The sequence below is a fragment of the Danio aesculapii genome, chromosome 19, assembly GCF_903798145.1.
Source record: "Danio aesculapii chromosome 19, fDanAes4.1, whole genome shotgun sequence".
Lineage (NCBI taxonomy): Eukaryota > Metazoa > Chordata > Actinopteri > Cypriniformes > Danionidae > Danio > Danio aesculapii.
The window spans coordinates 12,575,005-12,585,699 of NC_079453.1; the positions used below are offsets into that span (position 1 = coordinate 12,575,005).

Sequence of the window (10,695 nt, forward strand, 5' to 3'; positions counted from 1 at the left end):
TTTTACAGTTTATTTCTTGAGTTGAACACAAAAGTAGATATTCAGAAGATTGTTGGAAACCATCAGCAATTGACTTTCATAAATAAATAGCTGCTGCTTTCCAACATTCTTGACTAAAAATATTACACGCAAGTTTGAATTGATTAAACTGATTAAAATTAGTTAAATTAACATTAAAAAAATATTTGTTGTCATCGCTTTTAAAGTGCTGCATTTCTTTACAAGTGTGTGTAAAATGTATGGAGTGTATCATGTGTGCATGTATAGATTGTATCATGTGTGCATATGTATAAAGGGTATAATGTGTGCATATAGAATATATCACGTGTGTATACGTACAGTATGGAGTGTATCATGTACGGAATGTATCGTGTGTATATGTATAGAATGTATCACGTGTGTGTATATGTATAGAGTGTATCGCGCGCGCGCGTGTGTGTGTGTGTATATGTATGGAGTGTATCATGTATGTATAGAATGTATCATGTGTGCATATTTTGTATAAAGTGTATTGTGTGTATATGTATAGAATGTATCATGTGGGCATACGTATAGAGTGTATTGCATGTGCACTCTAAAAAACGTTGGGTTATTTATTTAACCCAATGGTTGAGTTAAAAATATTTGGTGCTTTGTTGGGTTATTTTAAACCTTTTATTGGGTTATTTATTTAATAACTCAACCAGTAGGGTTACAATTTTGAAATTTCAACAGTCAACTGATTGATCTGACACAGAACCGCTGTATTAATATGCGTACGTGATGTTGCTCTTGCGTTATAAAGTTTATGCAAGCTCTAATGCAATGTTGTTATTTTTTTAATCAAATTGCCTCCTCGTGTCGTGTTTTTTTTATATCTGTTTCACGACTCTTAATTATGATGATACAAGCGTGCGCGCTTCATAGCCGATCTATATGCGGATAAAAACGCTTTCTCTATCTCCGTGTTCATCTCTACAGTTGTTTTGGAGGAAATGATACACGTATTTGAGATATTCCGCAGTAATTCTCGTCTTTAGGACCCAGCAGAGACATCAAACCGGAGTCGCGTCCAGTCTTGTTGAAGGTATGTTATGTTGTCTAAAAACACTGTCCTTTCGCTAGGAAACTATATTGTAACATCTAAATGCTAATATAGACATATATATATGTGCTACATTTTGTTCAGGAAGTTGCTAGTTTTCCCAAGAAGTACGGAATCCGAGCATTATATTATTATTGGTTATTATTCGCCGCTAGAGGGCGCTGAATGGATCGCAACGTGAGAAAGTTATCCTGGACGAACAGAGCAGAAGCTTGCTACATCGTCTTTTATCAGAAGAGGATTTATTATCCATTTCAAGGTACTTGATTATTAACTATTGAAAGTTAATTGTTATTATTACTGTTTGTGTGTACTATATTGAAGGCCCTGAAAATTGCATTTTCCCTACATCTTATACTAACATACAGGGATGAAACCACAACCCTGATAATGTTAGATGCTAATATTAATGTTTAATCGGTTATATATGTCATACAACAATTAAATATAAGCATAAAAAATTACACATATAAGAATTTTAACATCTGCTAGCTTTGTATAATAATAGTAGTAATATATGCTAATAAACAATAATAAAAAGCCCTTAAACATACATGTCCTTGCCCAGTGTTCAATTCAGGTGATGCTGTGACCCCTCAACTGATGAATGTTGCCTGTCAGCTCATGTTAATTTGTGGTTAATTTTATTTTTTGTTTGTTTGTTCATTGTAGGTTGCTCTGGACAGAGCGAGCTTTAATCCCCCTTGATAATCTTGTTGAGAGGTGAGAAAACAACAGCTCTGTATTTTGTAATATGTACATGATGTAAAAATGCACAGATACACACACTTAAGCAGTATCATATGTTGTAAATGTGTCTTTACATCACCATATGTCTTAAAATCAAATTATACATTTGTAATTCTTCTGTAAATGCATTTATACTTCTCTGAACAGCACTGGTAGTGTGTAAAGACACAAATGTCTCTTTCAAAAGTGTTTCTGTGCCTTATTTGAGTGTGAATTTGGTATTAGACTCTGTATCAGGCATGAGGCCACAGGTATTTACAGATGACTGATTTAGAGTCTAAGCACAGTTCAGAAATTTCAGAACTCCACTCCTGGAACATTTGACCAAATTGAAATATTACAGACATTAACCTATTTAAATTAATTATTGCTTTATGACTGTTATTTCAGGAGAAATCTGTGATCAAGAGTTTGAAACTTTTGCAAGTTTCTGAGCATGAGAATTAAGCACACTGATGAACATCAGTGCACAGTTGACCATGTAAAATGGAACTTATTTGCCCACCAAATTTGCAAATGTGATGCACCTTAAGAACTCACATAAAAGACTAATTCTGCAGCTAAAAGTGCACTATTTTATAGTTTTTTTTTTCTCTTTATCTGTTTAAGGTACCCCTGGAGATGACCACTCTCAGCCTTCCAGTTATCTTTTCTCCATTGCTAAACTGGGTAAGTACATGATTTTTGTTGTTATTTGGTCCGGCATACATGTGCAAATTTAAAAATTCTGTTTTAAGGTTGGAGCGAACATCATTTGGTATATGGAGGAGTAGGTAACTAAACCATTCTTGGTGTGAAATTCCATAGCATTTTTTCCTCTGTTAAAGTCAGTGGGGACGATCAAGTTTTTTATTTGCTTTGTCCTTTAAGTTATCATCTGTGGTCAGCAGAAAAAATAAATAAACAAATCAACAACTTGAGGGTGAGTAAATGATGAATGCACCCAAAAATCGGTGAAACACCCTCATTCAGCAGCAGAGGCGAATCCATCATGTTCTGGAGCTGGGTCAGTTGGCATTGCTGTGTGTAGTTTGCATATCCCTCACAGTCCAAACGCATGCAGTATAGGTAAATTTAATCAACTAAATTAGTCGTAGTGTATGGGTGTTTCCCTGATTTTTGGGTGTATTCGTCATTTACTCACCCTCAAGTTGTTGATTGATTTTTTATTTATTTCTGCTGACCACAAATGATAACTTTAAAGCACAAAGCAAATGAAAAACTTAATAGTCCACTCCCGACTGACTTCAACAGAAGACAAAAAATGCTATGGAATTTCACTGTGAACCAAAAATGGTTTAGTTACCTATATTGTTCAAAATATCATGTTTTGTGTTCATCTGAGGAGAGATTTAGAACAAGGGGAGGGTGAATTACTGATGACAGAATTTCCATTTTTGTGTAAAATATCCCTTTAATAAATCCAGTGTACTGTTTGCGTGGCATGGATTTAAGTGCTGTTTTTGTTTATTTATTTTTAGATTGCTCAGGACGGGTATTTTATACCCACACACCAATGAAACTTTTTGAGGTTTGGGGAGATGCATCACTGCGGACCCTCTCGTATTGCAAAAAAAGAAGAGAGCCTTGGATCTACCAGTTCAAGCAAACATTTCATCTGGTGAGACAATCCTGCATAACAGCTCTGTTTTAATCCCAGTTTGTAGCATTTCACCTTTGATATGAGGGTCTTGTTTTGAGTTTAATTATTGTGTTTTTTTTCTGTTTGATATAAAGACAGCCTTGGAGATCCCGCTTTGGAGATGGTGCTTTAACAACTCAGCCAGCTATCATTTCTTCACTGCCATACAGATTGTGCAGCAAGATGGTTCGGCCCTCATACCAGGAGGCAAAACAAGAATTTGTTGATTTGTGACCTCTAGGTGCATTATTTATGACAATAAATGTTGGATATTATTTAATTCATGTGTGTATACTTGTATTTCGTTCAGTACTTAGAGGAGGAGGAGCAACAGAGACAGAACCCTCTTGTCCTGCTGCTTGGGGATGAACTAGACTGCTCTCAGGCGTTTGTTATTGTGAAAGATGTGGCACTAAATTCATGGATTTAAATAAATCTTTTCCAATGTAATAAAAAAGGTGTATTTTTTATTTTCATATAAAGATGACTACTACTATAATGATAATAATAATAATTATTAATAATAATAATAATAATTTATTATTATTTATGGGTTAAGCCCCTTTTTGGCAAAATAACCCAACAAATTGGTTATTTTTATAACCCAAATTGTTGGGTTAACCTTATTAACCCAATGGATTGGGTTACAATAACCCAACAGAAGGTCGGTGCCAAATTGACCCATCTATGGGTTACCTGTTGGGTTATTATTAACCCAACTTTTTTAAGTGAGTGTATATGTATAGAGTGTTTCATGTGTATATGCACATTGTGTGTGTGTATATAGAATGTATCATACATTTTATACATATACGATGCACTCAATACTTATGCACACATGAAACACTCCATACATATACACACATGTCAGGGTCTAGGATAGAACTCGGGTCTCTGGCGTGCAAAGAGAATCACGTAACCGCTGAGCTACTGGAAGTTGATGAACCCAAACAAAAAATGGCACGATACACTCTATACATATATATCATGTCTGTATATGTATGTATTATTTATAAATTTTTTTACATATTAGTTTTTATTTCAATATTATTCTTAGTTAATTTTTGTAGTTTTAGTTAATGGTTTTCTTAGCTTTTGTTTAGTGTTTATTTCGTGAACGCTTTTCTATTTAGTATTTTTCCCTCCAATTTCTGTTTAATGGACAGATTTTTTTTTTCAACACATTTCTAAACATAATAGTTTTAATAACTCAGCTCTAATAACGGATTTATTTTATCTTTGCCTTGATGACAGTAAATAATATTTTACTACATATTTTTCCAAGACATCTCTATACAGTTTAAAGTGACATTTAAAGGCTTAACTAGGTTAATTAGGTTAACTAGGCAGGTTACGGGTAATAAGGCAAGTTATTAGCCGCGTTTCCACTATCGCGCCTAAAGCGAGCGAGCCAGGGCGAGCCAAGGCCAGTCGCGTTTTCACTATCACTTCCGGGGCGTAATCGGGCCAAAGCGGAGCTTCCTTGGGGCCAGCGTCCGGCCTTTTTCGGCCCGCCGAATACCTTGGCCCAAGGAGGGCCAACTGGGGCTTCGGGGCGGGGTTACGTACAAAGGCGGAGTTTTCCTGTCAGGTAAAGAGGAGACAAGATGCTTTCTTCCCTTACATTTGTTTTGCTATCGCGCTTGATCAACTCACTAAGAAAAATCTGTGTTCGAAGTAAATGCCGTCGAACTCGAATGTCCTTATCCAGGGATCGCTGTCTGGCCTTACACCAACAGACCACAAACATTAAAAAAGCAATCGCTTCGGTGTTCTCTATCTTCCAGCTCTCGTAGTGATGCCAAGTTGTGTTTGTGGTTATAATTTGAGTTTTTTGTTCCCGCTGAAGTGGGCGGGTTGTGTGACGTTTGATTCGGGGGACGTTCTGGGGGCGGTGTTTGCGTGAAGCGCTGCGAGCAACTAGCCCGACAGTGGACCTCATTTCTCAACCTCCCGGGCTATTGGCCCAGCCTGGCCCGATTAAAGCCCTGGCTCGCACTGGGCCGATAGTGGAAATGCGGCTATTGTATAACGATGGTTTGTTCAGTAGACTATAAAAAATACAGCCTAAAGGGGCTAATAATTTTGTACTCAAAATGGTGTTTAAAAAAATTTAAAACTGCTTTTATTCTAGCCGAAATAAAACAAATAAGACTTTCACCAGAAGAAGAAACATTATCAGACATACTGTGAAAATTTCCTTGCTCCGTTAAACAATATTTGGGAAATCTAAAAAAAAAGAAAAAAAATTCAAAGGGGGGCTAATAATTCTGACTACGACTATATATATATATATATATATATATATATATATATATATATATATATATATATATATATATATATATATATATAATTTTTTTTTTTTGTTAGTTTTAGTAATTGTAGTTTTACAAAGTCAACAGAACATGTCCAATGTGTACCTAAACAAAGTCTAGTGTTCTGTTTACATGGCTTACATTAACTGTAGTGCAAATCACTTAGTAAAAATGTTACACAAATAGTTTAAACAGACAACAGTTTCCATTTAATAGTTTGAAATGAAACTTAAAGGAGAAAAAAAAAGATAAAATGAAGACTTAAGACAAATAGTGAATGTACTTTAACATGCAAAGTGTTCTTTTTTTTTGGCAAACGAATTTAATTTCATTGATTTTGTCAATTAATATATTCTTTTAATTTTCTATTCTGTGAAAGTGCCATCTACAGGCTTTTCTCCAAACAGCCACTGGTCAGAATTTCCACCACAGAACAAGTGCTTAATAATTCTGAAAATAACAATAATTAGTTTGCTAATTGTTATTTTATTTGTTTGTTATTTATTAACTGTTGTTAGTTTCAGTTTTCTTTTTTCTATTTGTGAATTTTATTATTTTGTGGTGGGTCCATGGGACATGTCTTAGTTTTAATTTACTAAAACAAGCTTGGAATAAGCGTATTCTGGCAACCCATTTTTAACATTAATTTATGTGTGTAATGTAACTTTCATTTATTGTTATCTTTTCCATTAAGTATAAGTACACTTTCATTAATTAATAGTACACACTGTTCTGATACCAGTATATATTTCAGGTGTTAACTAGTAACTGTTGATAATGTAACTTTCATTTATTGTTTGCTTTGTTAAGATTTGATATCGTTATCTTTTCCATTAAGTATAAGTGTTTCCATTAACATGGAGCCGTTGGGTCGGAAGGCCGAGGCAGAGTCCGTAGCTCGGAGGAGATGTCGGGTGACAACGTCTGGCCGGCGAAACAGGTAGGCAGGCCCTCAGGGATACCTCCACACGTGAGGCTGGAGGAATGGCTCACTGAAGGAGGCAGAATGGTTGTGGTTGACGGCAACGGAGGTAAAGAGGGCGGGTTGGGTGAGGTGCTGCTCATGACCCTGGAGCGATCGTCTTTGTGGAGGAACAGGGCTGGAGGGCTGTTTGGAAAAAGCGGGAGGGGCTTGACTTCGCTCCAGAAGTCAATTAGCAGCAATCCCGGTCCAGGGCCATCTCACCCTCTGCTGTGGGCGAGATTCTCGCGCAGTCCCTCGAGGTCCATCAGGGCTTCCACATTCAGCGTTGTCGGCTCACAAACCTGGTCAGACGGCTGGTTGAGATCCTTCTGCTTGGTGGTATTCCGCCCTATCGCTCTCAATGGCGATGGCTCACACACCAAGGGTGTCACTCTGTCTGCAGTGGGCTCTGCTATACGCTCCTTGCAGATGGTTGGGCTGGTCACTGGGTCTGGAGTGGGACTGATGTCGAACAATAATCTGTTCCTCGCCAGTGTCTACTCCACATAGGCAGCGAGATCACCTAGAGGACCATCTTCAGACAACAATGCTCGGCAAGCGGTTTCTAAGTTGGAGTTGTAGAACCCACAGAGCATGTCATCCGGCCAGCTGGATCTTTTCGCTAGTAACAGGGAACGGTCTGTATGGTCCTCAAGGCTGTTTTCCCCCCTGCTTTAACATGAGGAACTCCGAAGTGTAGATGGAATCCATTGGAAAAACACAAGTAGGGTTGGGGGTTGGCGGGGAGGAATAAAACACTAGGGGCAAAAAGACTATGAAAATATAACGGGGTAAAACACACCACAACTTTTTCTGTATAGTTCTGGTATTACGTAACGCCTACAGAGATGAACACAGGAAGAACATAGGGTGAAAACAGAGAAAATACCAAACAATGGATGAACTGAATACAAGTACTTAAATACACAGGGTGATAATGACAATGATTGAACACAGGGGTGAGACACAGGTGACAGTGATGAACATAATGTTGGCGGGAAATAGAACAAAGGAGCGCATGGTGAAAACAAACACACGAGGAAGACAGGTTGTGACAATAATAGAGACAAATTTCACAATTTTTCTCTATGGGCTATGAACATCTGCCTTTGAAATATCAACTATTCGGGTTTGACTAATTGTGACTTTTATATATTTTATATACAAGTCATTTTCAGTATAAGGTATTCATTAGGTACTTTTGTTGATAACAATTAGGCTATTAGATACTTGCACTTAATTACTAGATGCAATTGTTTATTTGATTTGCGTATAGTAAATAGATGCCAGTATCATTTATTGTGTCATTAGATTCTAGGGCTGATTCGATTCTAGTACGTATTATATTGACATGAACCTATTAAATAGATACTAGTTCTTGATTTGCTACTGTAACTTATTCAGTGGATACTGATACACATAATGTATATTAGATTCAAGTACTTATTCGAACTGTAACTGATATTTTATTTTAGTAAGATCATTTATTGCTGTCGGCTGCACTGTGTTCGCCTCACAGCAAGAAGGTCGCTGGTCAGTTGGCGTTTCTGTGTGGAGTTTGCATGTTCTCCCTGTGTTCACGTGGGTTTCCTCCAGCTGCTCCAGTTTCCCCCACAAGTCCAAAGATATGTGCTGTAGGTGAATTGAATAAGCTAAATTGACCGTTAGTGTATGTGTGGGATTGAGTGTGTATGGGTGTTCCCAGTGATGGGTTGCTGCTGGAAGGGCATCCGTTGCGTAAAAAACATGTGCTGGATAAGTTGGCGGTTCATTCCGCTGTAGTGACCCCAGATTAATAAAGGGACTAAGCAGAAAAGAATATGAATGAAAGAATTGATTGCTGTCTTCTGTGTCTTGTGACTAGTCAGTATATGACATTTAAAAAGCAATTCTGACTAGAATATAATAAAATAAGATGGTAAAAGCACTATAATCTAATAAAAAAGAAGTTATAACAAATTAATACAGTTGAAGTCAAATAAATAAATAAAAATATGGATATCTGATGAATAAGTAATACTATCTAATTAATTATTACTAGTATTTTATTATAGACACTAACTGAAAAGTAAGTATTAATAAAATACCTAGGGTGGCACAGTGGTTAGCATTGTCGCTTCATAGCAAGAAGGTCGATAGTTTGAGTAACAGCTGGGTCAGTAGGCAGTTCTGTGTGGAGTTTGCATGTTCTCCTCGCGTTTGTGTGGGTTTCTTCCAGGTGCTCCTGTTTCCCCCGCAGTCCAAAGACATGCGCTATAGGTGATTTGTGTAAACAAACTTGGCCGTATGTGTGTGAATGTGAGAGTGTATGCGTGTTTCCTAGTACTGGGTTGCAGCTGGAAGGACATCCGCTGTGTAAAAACATATGCCAGAATAGTTGGCGGTTCATTCCGCTGTGGCGACCCCTGATAAATAAGGGACTAAGCTGAAGGAAAATTTATGAATTAAATAACTACTAGTACATACATAAAAAATACAGGTCACACTTTACAATAAGGTTAATTTAGTTAACTCTAGTATTGCTAATGCATTTACTAACGTTAACAAAGCTAATAAAAAACTGTAATAAGCCTACTGTTCATTGTACATTAATTTTGGCAAATACATTAACTACACTAAATGATTTTTATCGTTCAAACTACTTGTTTAAAATGAGTTTTTGACAATTATTAATGTTTGTTGTATAACTCAGTGAGCCACAGCTATGCTAATGCTGGTTCAGAGTTCAGTATGCACAAAGAGCATAGAATCACCAAGAGGTGACACTCTAGTGCTATTTGATAAACAGCCACTAGATGCCGCTAGTGTCACACGGCGACCATTTTGGAATGAAAATTCCAGTAGAACAACAGCATATTATAAGTCTGTAAAATAAACTATTAAAAGTGCTGATGATTGTGATCGTAAGTGTTGTATTGTCGTCTTTCAGGTTATTTCTCAGCTTTAATGCACTTTTAAAAAAAATAAATAAAAAACAGAGCAGCTGCTTGCCATCGCAACAGCAATAAGATCCAATGGACGGCCGATCGCTTTCATTCCAAAATGACGGAATCGCAGGGCTGTTGCTGGGCGCTGCTGTTGCAATGGAACGTTCTATTGAGTGTCGCCTCTTGGGGATTCTAAACTCTTTGGTAGGCATATTTATAGCAGTTGTTAAGTTTAAACTAAAAAAAACATTCTGGTTGTCTGCATAGTTAGAGGAATTATAAAAATAATGTGTTTGCCTTAAATATGGTGAAATAATACAATTCAAATGAGTGGAAATGTTTGTCAAATTAAATGTAATTAAGTTACGCCATCAATTTATTTTACTTTTAATGTAAAGGAGCTGAAATTTTGGAAAACGTACCGCCATATACATTTCTGAAGATCGCCAAGGCCACTGGAAGCCGCTGTGTACACTTTTTGAGATCTCAAATTTCTCTCACCGATTTGACCCATCGCTTTTTTATTTGTCTGCACTGATTTGATTTGAAGCACCGATTGACCAGTGCCCACCCACTTCACTAAACCCAACAGTTTTCGAAAGCAATCCAAAAAAACAAAAGCCATCTCCTGATTTTTACCCTGTTTTCAGATTTTACCACATTCTCACCCTGTTATTTAATTGTTTGTTTTATGTTTTGGCTTCTGTCTTACCTGCTTTCTGGAACCACTCTTCGCCGGACTGGAACCCACTCATCATGGTCAACTCCTCTCTGCATCTCAAGTCCACCAATGTACATTGAGAGCTAACTGGACAAGCTAGTAACAGCAGGAAAGTCGTCCATTTGGAGGTAAGCGGTCAGCGGGTAAGCGCGAAAAGGAATGGCGTCACACCGCCGCGTATTGTTAGTTTTAAAGACTAAATGCAGCCATACGTACTTCTAAATACATAATTCACAATCTCCAGAAATTGGCCTATGTTGGCCAAAACAAAACTGCTGATACCTCAGTG

At 37.2% G+C, this 10,695-nt stretch overlaps 2 long non-coding RNA genes across 2 annotated transcripts; both read left to right on the top strand.

The window, feature by feature from the left end:
* Positions 1-892: 892 nt before the first annotated feature.
* LOC130246254 (uncharacterized) lies at positions 893-1,806 on the top strand. The gene is made up of 3 exons (XR_008839420.1): positions 893-1,066; positions 1,169-1,343; positions 1,757-1,806. It is a non-coding gene; the product is annotated as an uncharacterized LOC130246254 (long non-coding RNA).
* A 634-nt stretch (positions 1,807-2,440) lies between these two features.
* LOC130246210 (uncharacterized) lies at positions 2,441-3,893 on the top strand. Its single transcript, XR_008839413.1, has 3 exons — positions 2,441-2,503; positions 3,316-3,455; positions 3,572-3,893. It is a non-coding gene; the product is annotated as an uncharacterized LOC130246210 (long non-coding RNA).
* The last annotated feature ends 6,802 nt before the right edge of the window (positions 3,894-10,695 follow it).